Source organism: Citrus sinensis, chromosome 4 (genome assembly GCF_022201045.2).
Source record: "Citrus sinensis cultivar Valencia sweet orange chromosome 4, DVS_A1.0, whole genome shotgun sequence".
Classification (NCBI taxonomy): domain Eukaryota; kingdom Viridiplantae; phylum Streptophyta; class Magnoliopsida; order Sapindales; family Rutaceae; genus Citrus; species Citrus sinensis.
Genome location: NC_068559.1, coordinates 12163307 through 12177147, shown reverse-complemented (window position 1 = coordinate 12177147; position 13841 = coordinate 12163307). Strand labels below are relative to the sequence as shown.

The 13841-nt window shown below is 36.9% G+C and overlaps 1 non-coding gene across 1 annotated transcript; it reads right to left on the bottom strand.

Moving 5' to 3' along the window:
• Positions 1–742: 742 nt before the first annotated feature.
• On the bottom strand, positions 743–849 carry LOC112495884 (small nucleolar RNA R71). Its single transcript, XR_003062277.1, has one exon. It is a non-coding gene; the product is annotated as a small nucleolar RNA R71 (small nucleolar RNA).
• Between the last annotated feature and the right edge of the window lie 12992 nt (positions 850–13841).

Genomic DNA, 13841 nt, shown 5'->3' with positions numbered 1-13841 from the left:
ATTATAGAAATCAACCAATAAGTTTTTGGCGCTGTTGCCGGGGATTGATTATTTATTTTTTTAGTGTGAAGTAAATCTTGATAGCACCAAATTTGATTTGATTTATTCTATTTATTGGCAGATCGGTACATGCATGTGCAAAGACAGATTTGTGGCATTCCAATTCGATCCTGAGATTGAAAGGACTGTCAGGAGACTATGAAGAGAACAAAGGAATTCAGAAAGTGCTCCAAGCATGAATAATTTACAGGATGCGCAAAATTTGAATCATCACGGGCCCCTACAACCAGTCAACATTCAAGAAGAGCAGAATGAACATGCCAACGGGAGACAGCAAGGCAACAAAAATATTATTTACATGGCTGATGATAGAGACAGAGCTATAAGAGATTATGCTGTACTAACCCCGCAAGTTGTACACCCTGGGATCATCAGACCTGAGGTAGAAGCAGCAAATTTTGAGTTGAAACCAGTGATGTTTCAAATGTTACAAACAGTGGGACAATTCAATGTATTGCCTAATGAAGATCCTCATCTCCATCTTAAATTGTTCTTGAAAGTAAGTGATGCTTTCAAGATTGCTGGTGCGACACAAGTTGCCTTAAGGCTGAGGCTCTTCCCTTATTCCTTAAGAGATCGAGCAAGAGCATGGTTAAATTCGTTACCCTCTGATTCCATCACTACATGGAATGAATTGGCTGATAAATTCCTAATGAAATATTTCCCACCAACAAAAAATGCAAAACTGCGGAATGAGATTACTTCCTTCCATCAACTTAAAGATGAAAGTTTGTACGAGGCATGGGAAAGATTCAAGGAATTATTCAGAAGGTGTCCTCATCATGGCATCCCTTGTTGCATTCAATTGGAAACTTTCTACAATGGGTTAAATCCAAGTACAAGGTTAATGGTAGATGCTTCAGCAAATGGAGCTCTGTTATCCAAATCTTACACTGAAGCTTATGAAATTCTAGAAAGAATTGCCAACAATAATTACCAGTGGCCTTCAACCAGGCAACCAGCAGCAAGAGGATCAGCAGGGGTACATAACATTGATGCAATTACAGCCTTATCAGCACAAGTAACCTCATTGACTAACATGGTAAAAGCCATGACAGCTGCTCCAGCAACAGTAAAGCAAGTTACTGAACTTTCTTGTGTCTATTGTGGTGAAGAACATGATTTTGATAATTGTCCTGGAAATCCAACTTCAGTAAACTATGTGGGTAACTTCAATCGACAACCTCAGAACAACCCATATTCAAATACTTACAACCCAGGCTGGAAACAACACCCAAATTTCTCATGGAGCAGTCAGAATCGAAATGCTCCAGCATTGAATGGACTAAGTAGAAACACACAACCACCTGGTTTTCACAACAAATTCAAGGGCAAAAGCATATTAGTCAGGATCCAATTACTTCACTGGATGCACTGATCAAGAAGTATATTGTAAAGAATGAAGCAATTGTGCAAAGTCAAGCTGTGTCCTTGAGAAACCTTGAGAACCAAATGGGACAACTAGCTACAGCAATGAGCAGCAGAACTCAAGGAAGCCTACCTAGCAACACAGAAGACCCTAGGAGAGAGAGCAAAGAACAATGCAAAGTAATTAGTTTGAGATCTAGAAAGAATGTTGATATCCTAGTTGAGGTGACCAAAAAGGGGATGGAATACAATTCAGCACAAGAACCAAAGGTGACTAAAAAGGGGATGGAATACAATTCAGCACAAGAACCAAAGGTGACCAAAAAAGGGATGGAATACAATTCAGCACAAGAACCAACTCAAAAGGGAAGCTTGTTACAGCAAACTCCTATTCAAGACACTGGTTACATGGGCCAAGCTACAACAACTACAGAGGAAATTCAATCAGAACATGCTGAAAAAGAAGTCACAACACCAGTAGTTACAACTTGCACCAAATCAAACAAACAAAGTTTGGTATCTCCTAAAGCTACCCAGCAGTTTAGACATCCACCACCTTTCCCACAAAGGTTCCAGAAGCAAAAACAAGACAAGCAATTCAACAAATTCCTGGAAGTGTTGAAGCAACTGCACATAAATATACCTTTTGTGGAAGCTTTGAAGCAAATGCCAAATTATGTGAAATTTCTAAAAGATATCTTGGCACGAAAAAGAAGGCTGGGAGAGTTTGAAACTGTTGCTTTAACACAGGAAAGCAGTCATATGCTCCAGAGTAAAATTCCCACAAAATTGAAAGATCTAGGGAGTTTTACAATACCATGTTCTATATGGACTAGGTATACTGGCAGAGCACTTTGTGACTTGGGAGCTAGTATTAATTTGATGCTATTATCTGTATTTAAGCAGCTAGGAGTAGGGGAGTGCAGACCAACAACAGTCACTCTGCAATTAGCTGACAGATCTCATGCATACCCTGAAGGAAAGATAGAGGATGTATTGGTGAAGGTTGACAAATTCATCTTTCCAGTGGATTTCATTGTGCTGGACTTTGAAGCTGACAAAGAGGTACCCATTAGACTTGGAAGACCTTTTCTAGCAACTCGAAAAACTTTGACAGATGTGCAGAAAGGTGAGCTCACCATGAGAGTGAATGATCAGCAAGTCACATTTAATGTACTAGAGGCTATGAGGAACCCTGATGAAGTAAAAGATTACAATTTCCTAAGTGTAGTAGATCTTGTTGTAGCAGACAGAATGGACAGATGCTGCAGTAATGTACTTGACAAAGTCACAACCTTTGAGGATGTTGAAGAGGAAGATGTTACAACAATCCAAATAGATTGGATGGATAAACAGCAATCTGATAGGCACAATAGGTTTATTGAACATCTGAATCTTTCAGACAGGGAAGTAAAAACAACTTTACCATCTATTGAATCACCTCCTAGTTTTGAATTAAAACTGTTACCTTCACATTTAAAGTATGCTTATCTTGGTCAAAACAACACACTCCCTGTAATCATTTCTTCTACTTTGGATGCAGGTCAAGAATAGAGTCTAGTAGATTTGCTGGGAAAATACAGAAAAGCAATTGGATGGACCATGGCAGATATAAAGGGGATAAGCCCATCCATATGTATGCATAAAATCTTGTTATAGAATTGTTCCAGCAATTCGGTGGAGCACCAGAGAATGCTGAATCTTATTATGAAAGAAGTGGTGAAGAAGGAAATCATCAAATGGTTAGATGCTGGAGTCATATACCCAATATCAGACAGTTCATGGGTAAGCCCAGTTCAATGTGTTCCAAAGAAAGGAGAGATAACAATAATGGCTAATGAGAAGAATGAACTTATTCCTACAAGGACATTGACTGGATGGAGAGTGTGTATGGATTACAGGAAGCTCAACAAAGCCACAAGGAAAGACCATTTCCCACTTCCATTCATAGATCAGATGTTGGACAAACTTGCTGGAAAACAGTACTACTGCTTCTTAGATGGGTATTCAGGCTACAACTAGATTGCTATAGCTCCAGTGGATCAAGAAAAGATTACATTTACTTGTCCCTATGGAACATTTGCCTTCAGAAGAATGCCATTTGGGCTATGCAATGCTCCAACAACTTTTTAGAGATGCATGATGTCTATATTTTCTGATATGGTAGAGCAGACCTTGGAAGCTTTCATGGATGACTTCTCAGTTTTTGGGGAAAAATACAAGGATTGTTTATACAACTTGGAAGAAGTTCTTAAAAGACGTGAGATGACCAACTTAGTACTCAATTGGGAAAAGTGCCATTTTATGGTGCAAGAAGGAATAGTGATGGGTCACAAGATATCCAAGGATGGTATTGAGGTAGACAAAGCCAAGATAGAGGTAATAGATAAACTGCCACCTCCAACTTCAGTAAAGGGTATTAGGAGTTTTTTAGGTCATGCTGGATTCTACAGAAGATTCATTAAGGATTTTTCCAAAGTAGCTAAGCCTCTGTGTTCATTGCTAGAGCATGACAAACCATTTCACTTTGACAAAGAGTGCCTTCAAGCATTTGGAGAATTAAAGAAAGCTCTGATCACTGCTCCAGTAATTATATCTCCAGATTGGGCTTTACCATTTGAATTGATGTGTGATGCTAGTGATCATTCTATGGGAGCAGTATTAGGGCAAAGAAAGGATAAGGTTTTTCATTCCATATACTATGCAAGCAAAACAGTCACTCCAACTCAGATCAATTACACCACTACAAAGAAAAAGTTGCTAGCAGTAGTTTTTGCTTTTGACAAATTCAGAGCTTACCTGGTGGGTACTAAAGTAACTGTTTACATAGACCATGCAGCCATCAAATATTTAATTTCAAAGAAGGATGCCAAACCAAGATTAATCAGATGGATCTTATTGCTTCAAGAATTTGATCTGGAAATTAAAGATAGAAAGGGGACTGAGAATCAAGTGGCAGACCACTTGTCACGGCTGGAAGCAAACTCTAGTACATTGACAAGGAAGGGCATCACCGAAACTTTTCCTGATGAACAACTATTGGTAGTACAGCAAGCACAGATGCTGCAGCAATCAGAATCTCCTTGGTATGCAGACTTTGCTAACCACTTAGTAAGTGGGTTACTACCACCTGAGTTGAAGTTTCAAGAGAAAAAGAAATTTCTTCATGATGTTAGAAGTTATCAGTGGGATGACCCACATTTATATAAGCTATGCTCAAATCAAGTAATAAGAAGGTGTGTTGCAGCAGAAGAAATACCTCATATACTGGAGTCATGTCAAGCTGCAGCATATGGAGGACATTTTGGTGGTCACAGAACAGCTGCAAAAGTTATGCAATCAGGTTATTATTGGCCCACTATTTTTAAAGATGCTTATGAATTTGTTAAATGTTGTGACAGGTGTCAAAGGATTGGGAACATAACTAGCAGACATGAGATGCCATTGACTAACATACTGGAAGTGGAAGTTTTTGATGTTTGGGGAATAGATTTCATGGGACCTTTTCCCCAATCCTTTGGGAACTTATATATCCTTGTTACTGTGGATTATGTCTCCAAGTGGGTAGAAGCTGCAGCATTCCCTACCAATGATGCTAAAACCGTGGTGACTTTTCTTCAGAAAAATGTTTTTTCCAGGTTTGGCACTCCTAGAGCAATTATCAGTGATGAAGGCACACATTTTTGCAATAAAATCTTTGCTGTAACAATGATAAAATATGGAGTCAGACACAAGATAGCAATTGTTCTTCTTCTTTTACATTTTATTTAATCTTGTTTTTCCATATTAACCATTTATTTTTATCCTTTTCCATTATTACATACTTTATTTTCACTTTAATTTGATATATCTATTTCTTTTAATAATTTTAGACTTAATTTTAGTAAGTGTGACAATTGAATTCCATATTGACACGTGAGAGTGTATGGTGGCAGAATTCAGAGGTGAACCACGCGTCAGAAGCTTTCGTGGGGAGTATGTATCCGTTGTTAGAATAAGCGAATGGATGCTGCAACAGCTAATTTTACCGTTACAGTAAATTAAAAGCTGGAGCCTTTCACTTACCGTTGGAGATAAAATCGTGACAGATGGATGCATGGATATGGATAAAAATTGCGGAAACAAATCTCCGAAATTAAAGCTTTAAATTCACTGGCCGATGATTTTGGGATATGCACATTTAATTCAAAATATTTTATTCCGTTAATTATTTCAAATTACCGTATTTATCTCCAATTACTAGTCCACTATAAAAAGGAGTCACTGTGCTTAGTTCTCTATGCCACTATTCCCCATCTCCTTCACAAATCCAACTCTCCTACTTCTTAACCTCTTCTTCTCTTTTTACTTTCAGGAACAGTAGCCTCAATTTGTTACTGCTACAGTAATGCCGAGATACAAGAAAACAACAAGCCGCCTCAAAGATTCGTCACGATTCTAGAGTTACCACGCTGAAGAAAAATATGAGGAATTCATAAAGCCGCGTCGGATTCTGGAAGAAAAAGGGTTTCAATTCCCAGACCAACTCGCGGGAATTGTGCAAACAATTCATAATGCTGTAGCAAAGCGAGAATGGCTAGAGTTTTACAACCACCCTCGAGATCCTGTGCTGCCTGTAGTCAAAGAATTTTACGCTAATTTGGTAAGCCCTGATCAGCACAACATTTGGGTAAGAAATACACTTGTCCCATTAGACTCTCGCGTTATCAATGCTTTCTATGACTTACCTACTGAAATTACTTGTGAGTATGCTAAGTTGCGTGATAAGTTAACCCCGAAAAAGTGGAACACCATTTTCATAACTCTTACAATTGAAGGGGCATCATGGGCTAACGAGGAAGGGCGTGTAGTTAATAGGATAGATTTGAAACCTATTGCTAAGGTGTGGGTGAAATTTCTGAAATCTAGGCTTATGCCCACCACTCACACTACTACAGTTTCGCAAGAAAGGTTGGTCTTATTATATGTCATAGTTTGAGGGCTTCCTATAGACATAGGTAGCATCAATGCGAAAGAAATTCGAGATTGTGCAGTCAAAACTCACCGAACTGCTGCCTTGTTATTTCCCTCACTCGTCACCAGCATTTGTGTAGTTTCAGGTGTTCGTCTTGACGCCAGCGATGAACATGTAAAAAATGATGGTGCCTTTACGGCACGTACCATTGAGAGAGTTGCTGGTGAGAGTGTTGGAACAACTACTGAACCAGCTGTTGTCATAGGAGCAAGATGAGTTATTGGCTTAGAATAGACTATCCAGGCACCATCAACAGTATAACTCAATGTGTGGAAGCTCAGCAGAGGGAAAATGGTTGGTTTTGGAGTTATCTACAGCACCTGGACAACCAACTACACCAATTTGCTCTGTACATGAAACGCACTCACCGGAACTTCCCTGATGCACTGTTCCAACAGTTTAATTTTGACACCCACACCGCAGATGCTCCAACAGAGGCTAGTGCAGAAGCCACTGCCATAGAGGACCCAGCAGAAGATGCTGCAGCCGAACCACAAGCAAAGGAAGAATCAAAAGATGCTGAACCATTTGACCAGCCTGAGGAAAAATGTGACAAGTTTGAGACTGATAGCTCACCCATAGAAGTAGAGGACAATTCGGAGCAGGAATGTGAGGAACCAACCATTCCAGCCCAGCCCAAAACCAGGAAAAAGCACATTATTCAAGAAGAGGAAGAGGAAGACTTTGAAGAGGAGCTGTCTATTCCAGTCCTCGCGAGCAAGAGAAAGGCCAAGGGCAAAGCAAAAATGGCAACACCTCCAGCCTCTGAAGATGAAATGGAGCAAGTCGATGCTGAACTAGCTGCTACAGCAGCCAGAGCTATGCCTACACCTGAGCAAGCCAAGCAACTACTTGCGGTCATTGCTGCCATCACGACTGAGGGTCAGGCAGCGGATGCATTAACTACAAAGCCTCTCCAGCAAACTCCTAGCCAGCCTATTCGCACCAGTCCAAGACAATCCAGTAAACGCAAAGGCAGTACATCTACAGGTACGGCTACAGCAACCCCAACCCCAACTCCTCTCGCTAGCCCCGCAGCGAAAAAGACAAAGCCATTGCCAACTACTTCTCCAAAAGCTTCACCAAAGGATAAGTTGCGCAATGCATCCAAGAAGCACTGATAGTATCCCATCATGTGCTATAGTCCCCACCACAGGGGAGTACTCTTTCCTTATTAGTTTGTTTTTCTAAAAAAAAAAATTGTTTTTCAATTTGTGTGGTATTTTCTAAGGTCTTCCATATCCTTGTCCAGTTGTGTGCATTTGTTATGTTTGCTTGTGAGGACACAACAACTCTCAAGTTTGGGGGGGGGGGGTTGTGTTCCCGAATGCATATGTTTAGGTTTGTATGCATGTGTTTATGTTTGTGTGGTGTGGAGCTCTATTATCTAATATTTGTGTATGGATTTGAAAGCCTAATGAAGATAAATTGAGTGCTATTCAATATATATATGCCAAGTAGAGATAGTTATAGATGAAAGTGACATTCTGTCCCGACACTTAGACTTTGGTTGAATTATATGAGACTGTTAGAGCAAAGCCGAAAGAAGAGAAAAGATCTCAAGTTTGGGGGGTGGGAAGAAGCAAGTTTGAATAACTGTGATATCTATGGAATACAATCTGTTCTAATGGCTCGAGTTGCTGAGTAACCAGATCTGAGTATGTACCCCATATGCAGACTTATGTTCAAAGGTAACGAGAGTTATGAGCAATGCTAGCATACATAAAAAAAAAAAAAATCTTCTGTCTAAGGCATTGAGTAGCCAGGTTTGTTCATGAGCCCCATGTTCAGCCTTGAGTAAAAGATATTTCTAGATAAGATTACATTACAATTACTGCTGCAACAACTCTAATCTGGGCATGGTTTGAATAGTTGGGTGTCATCATTACAATTGATTGGCATTCACATGAAAGATAAATGTTACAGTGAGGAGGTTAAATATTCCCTAGTTTGTCAATCCTAAAATAATCACAGTTGAGTATGTGAAAGAAGTTTGGGAGTGGTCTTTTAGTGGAGATGAGGGTCCGAATACTTCTAGTGAAAGAAGTTTTCTGTTTGTAGAGATTGTAAGGACTCATGATGGGAAACTGGGACTCATTGATTTGAGCAGATTCTGGAACTGAAAGAGCACACACACACTATGGATAGAAAGAAGCTTAAGTCTCAGACTAATTTACTATAGTCATCTTGGATGATTGAGAATATGATCTGAAGGTGGAAGAATCCTTGCAAAGTTGATAAAAGAGCAAAATTTGCGTGAATGATTTTTTTTTGTGTGAAGTGTTAGTATGTGTCATTACTTGAGGACAAGTAATAGTTTAAGTTTGGGGGTGTGATAACTTTAGGGAATGAGAGTTATTACATCAATTCTAGACTTAAATCAAGATCATTTAGAGAGCAAATAAGGTGTTTTTATTACATTTTGATTACCTTTTGCATAAACATTCATTTTAGTTGGGTTTTAATAAGTTTTGTTTAAATCAAGTAATTTGTGCTAAAAACAAGTGCATAATTGTAGGTTTTAAATTCATAAGGGGATGCTAAGACATTAGATGAGCAAGACGAGGAAAGAAGATGGCCACAAAAGAAGACAAGCACAATCGAGAATAATGCAGTGCTGTTGTGGATGCTAGAGCAACCAGTGCTGCAGCAATCAGAGAGCAAAGCAGGAGAAAGCTTAAAGCGTGGGTCAGCCACAAAATTGTGATCTGCATGTTTCCTAATTTAAACGCATGCACGCGCATGGACTTTGGGTCTTTTACCCTAATTTGCAATATAAAAGGAGGCGTGCACCACATAGAAAGGCGGCTGGGAATTATCATAAAAAATAATTAAAAAGGCGAGAAGAAGGAGATCAAGATTGAGGAGTGCTATTCGGAAACAAAGAAAAGAACCGTGCAGAATTATTTTGTTTTTCATCGTGCTCAACTTATATTTTCTCTTCTTCCTTCAATTATTTAGATGTATTCCAAGATCAATATATTTGTGTTTATTTTTCTCATCCAGATTGTGAACTAAATTTACTTGTGGTTGAGTGACAAATAATCCAATGGGTTCTTGACTGTTCTTGTATGTTGTTATAGTAATGCTGTAGCATTATACTCTATAGTTGACCACCCATTTAATAGTTTCAGTTAAGATAGAGCAGAAAAAGGGCATGTCTTAGCGGACATTATTAGAGTATTACTTGTTCTTAAGTCGAGTTTCCTGGATTAGGTTTCCTTGAATCGCATAAGGGCAATACTTGAAGTTAAGATTTGTGACACTCTAAACATAGGTGTTCACCTTGTAGGGTGGAGAGATTAAAGGTTATAATGTCGTACCATAAATATATGAGCAACTGGTCATTGTTAGTAGATTTAAAGGTATGAGATTTCCAACATGCGATAGCTGCAGATGCAGATTTATTCTACCCATTGCTGCAGCACTTATTGTAACAACTGGTGCTAATTTGGTAAACAACAATCACCCCATTAGGAGAGTTTGATCATTCAACTACTATATTCTCAATTGAATCTTAGACACATTTAACTTAGTTTATTTCATTACAGTATTGTTTATTTCCATTATTAGTTACGATAGAATTATTTGACAATTGTTTGTTTCGGTCTTTAGTTGATTTGCACTATTGTGATTGCTTTAACATTTTGAGTAACATCAATCCCTGTGGAGACGATCTTGAATACTTATCACTTTATTACTTGTTGTGTATACTTGCACATTGGCATTGATAATAATTGATTATAGAAATCGACCAACAAGGGACCAACAAGGAGACTCAACTTTATGAACCTGCGTACGTTGATGAGTGAAACTTGAGAACCATGTCAGGCTGAGAACAATTGATGAGAACCTTCAAGGGAATACCATTAAAGCTTCAAGTAATCCTTTGTACATTCATGGAGGCCCAATTACAAGAGCTAGAGCAAAAAAGATGCAAGCTGCTTTAAATGGATTAATTGAGAAAATATGGATTGAAAATGCAATTCAAGGTGTAAGACATCATGAATTGGACTTGAAGAGAAGACAAGGCATTGTGGGCAATATCCAAGTTATTGGGCAGCCAAATACACAATTTGTAGCAAATGTAAAAAGGTCAAATTCGGAATAAAATTGGTATTGATTGAGCTAGAAGTAATGTGCAAGCTATATACCGTTGGAACGATAATTAAGTTAGCTTTCCAATGCATTTTACAGAGCTAGATTTGGAGTTTTCTAGAAGGAGTTATGACCAATTCATTACAGCTTGTTTAGACTTGAGATTTTCAACGACTCCTTTGTTTTTCAACTTCATTTGGTTGTTTTGTTTCAAATTTGTCAATGTGTAAGGTAAGTCTACCATCAATGATGGTGGGTTAACATTAAGTTTGTCGATGATAGTATTAATTATAGTAAGCTGGCATTAAGTTTGTGAAAGATAGCATTAATTATGGAGGGTTGTTCCAATGTTTCCATTTGTAATTTTAGGATCTTGGGTTTCTTTTTAGCCTATTTAAACTCAGCAACCTTGCTATGTAATAAAAAATTAGAGATTAATGTTATTTGAATTTGAAAGATTATTCTTTCTTTGGTTCTTTTGAGAACTAGTGAACTTATCAAGAATTTGCATTCTTGTGGCGTTCTAAATTTAGACTTATCACTCACCTTCTCATCTATTTCTTGAGTGTGGCGTCAATATCATTCTCTATACCTTTGGTTCATGTTTTCTTAAGCATTGGGTCAAGGTTTTGTTTGTCATAAATCTATTTAGAACTTTCGTAGGAAATTGAAACTACAAATTAAGTGTGGGTTTGAAAGTTTCATTGTGGGATTCGCATCAACAATAAACCAAGCGCTTATTGGGAGGCAATCAAATGGCTGGAGAAAAGATTTTGAGAACACGTCATAACATATTTGATCTTTCTCCCTCTCATTCTCATTTACTTTATTAACTCTGTGTTGAATTTTGTTTGTTTCTGTTTGTGTCTCATCTCATTTCCCTATGTTTAATTTTGTCTTTTGTTAGCTTAGGCTTACATTGAAGACAATGTAAGAATTAAGTGTGCATGGTGGATTTCGAACTTAGTTTTTGTTGCTTTGTCTTTTTCTTTTTCTAAAAACAATTATTTTGAATATTAGCCAATGATAAAAATTTGATTGACAATGAATATGGCTCTTCGAAATGGTTGAATATTACCATAGTTTATACTTAATTCTTGTGTTGATTTCCTCTTAATTGAGATTCTTAAACCATGAGCACTAATATCAACTCTTTCATAGTTTTGACTTAGAATTTGAGATTGATGCTACCTGAGTTGAGAATTTTAGATTGAGTAAATGACTGCTTGTCTTGATTCTTATCTCCATAATACAGTGTTATATACACAGGCACCATAGTCAGAAATAGCTATATATAACCCTTAAGAGTGAAGTTATCCTTGAGTAATTTGGGCCTATGTACCACCAGTATGTAGAGGATAATCTACCATGAGAAGAATACTACCTTAAGGGGTAGAGTGAAAGCTCTTGACTATGGAAAAAAAAAAGAAAAAAAGGAAAAGAGAAAAATCAAAAGAAAATGCACACAAATGCCTGTGAAAAAAAAAATTGGAGATTAAAGTGATAAGATTAGTTTGACCTACTCTTTTGTTTGTTCAAGGCAAAGGTTGTTGATATTGAAGATTTTGAGAATGGATTTTGATTGAATTGATTCACACACACACTATGAGAATCAAAAGAGAGATGTGATTGACTATTGAATTAAAGTTAGAACTTCGATAATATTTCAAATTTTCTTTGAGCTATATGACTTATGCAATCTTTGAGGCTAGTGTTATTTTAAATTCTTTTGTTCTTTTTCTGAAAAAAAAAAAAGGAAATGATGTTTATGGGTATCATTGTTGAAACCCTCACGAGACTATAACTCGTCCACTAGGGCTGCCTAAGGGTTTAAAGGCTTGTTGCATACGCTAAATGCAATTGTGATTTCCTACGAAAGTGGACTAGTTTAGATTTTATTTTATATTATTTTATTTTGGTTCTAGGTTTGCTCGAGGATGAGCAAAGGGTAAGTGTGGGGGAATTTGATAAGTGTATATTTTCCATATATTTTGCTATTAATTTCTCCATCTTTTTCTTGTTTTGGGTCTTAAATATTCTAGTTATTTTAGTTAATTTATAATTTAGTAAATTATATTTTATTATGTTAATTTTTATCTTAGTTTTTTTTTATTTTGTTATTTTAGGTATATTTTGAGATTAAAGAGAAATTAAATCGGAGCATTTAAGAAGAAATCTGCTTGAAGGAATTAGAAAAGGAAATAATTGATGATTCTTGGAAGTTAATTAACTAATGGATACACATTCGGAAGCATATGAGATTTCATGGAGATTAATAAAGACTTTGGGAACAAGCATGCATAAAATGGAAACTTGTTTAATGTGCATGGGTTTACTTGACCAATTTAAAAAGATTGCATGTATGTCTTTCCAAAGCTTAAGTTCACGTTCATGGGCTTTAATTATGGAGAGCAAATTGAAGAAAAAGGAAAGTGTCAAAGTGGGCGGCATGTGCATGGCAAGGGAAGGAAATCAATTGCCTTTAAATTGGAAAGAAAACCCAATAAAGATTCGGCCATTCTTGGGCATTATAAAAGCCGACTTTTGGCTTTTGATTAAAGGAATTTTTTTGGAGCCAAGAGGATTTGAGAAACCAGCAGCCGCAAGAAGGAAAAAAAAAACAAGGGAGAAACCGAAATGAATTGAAGAAAAGGCAGCCACTTGAATTAATCTCCATAATTGGTTTGATCAATTCTCTTATTCCCAATTCAATTATGTTAGGCTAGATTTTCTATTTGGTTTAGGGTGAATTCAAAACCCCAAACATGTCATATGATTAATGTTCAATTTCTATCATTCAATTTATTTAATTGAGATTGTTCTTCTATAATTAATGTTTATGATTTTATTCTTGTTTTATTTAAGTGGCCAATTAGATAGGACTTGAATAAATTCTATTGTTAGATTAAAATTCTTGATCCTTAATTGTCTTGATATTTTAATCATTAGTAGCAGGTTGGAATTAGTGTTTTCGATTGGAGAATATATCCTAGATTAAATAATCCAAACTTATGTGTTTATTGTCTAGATCAACCTAACATCTTTCTCTACTTAATGCTTCCATTATCTTAAATTTAAAGAGCTTGTTTTAAATTATTTAATGGTTAGAGATTAGGTGAAGAGCTTGTTTTGCCTAACGACACAGTAAGGAAAGATTGAGACTAACAAAGCTTATTGTTGTCTACGGTTGATAGTTTTAATAGAAATTGATGATAGAATTGATATATTATGTGCATGTTTGGTGGTGGCAAATGATCCTTTAACCAAAGTTTTTCATCATTATTATTTCTTTCTCCTTTAA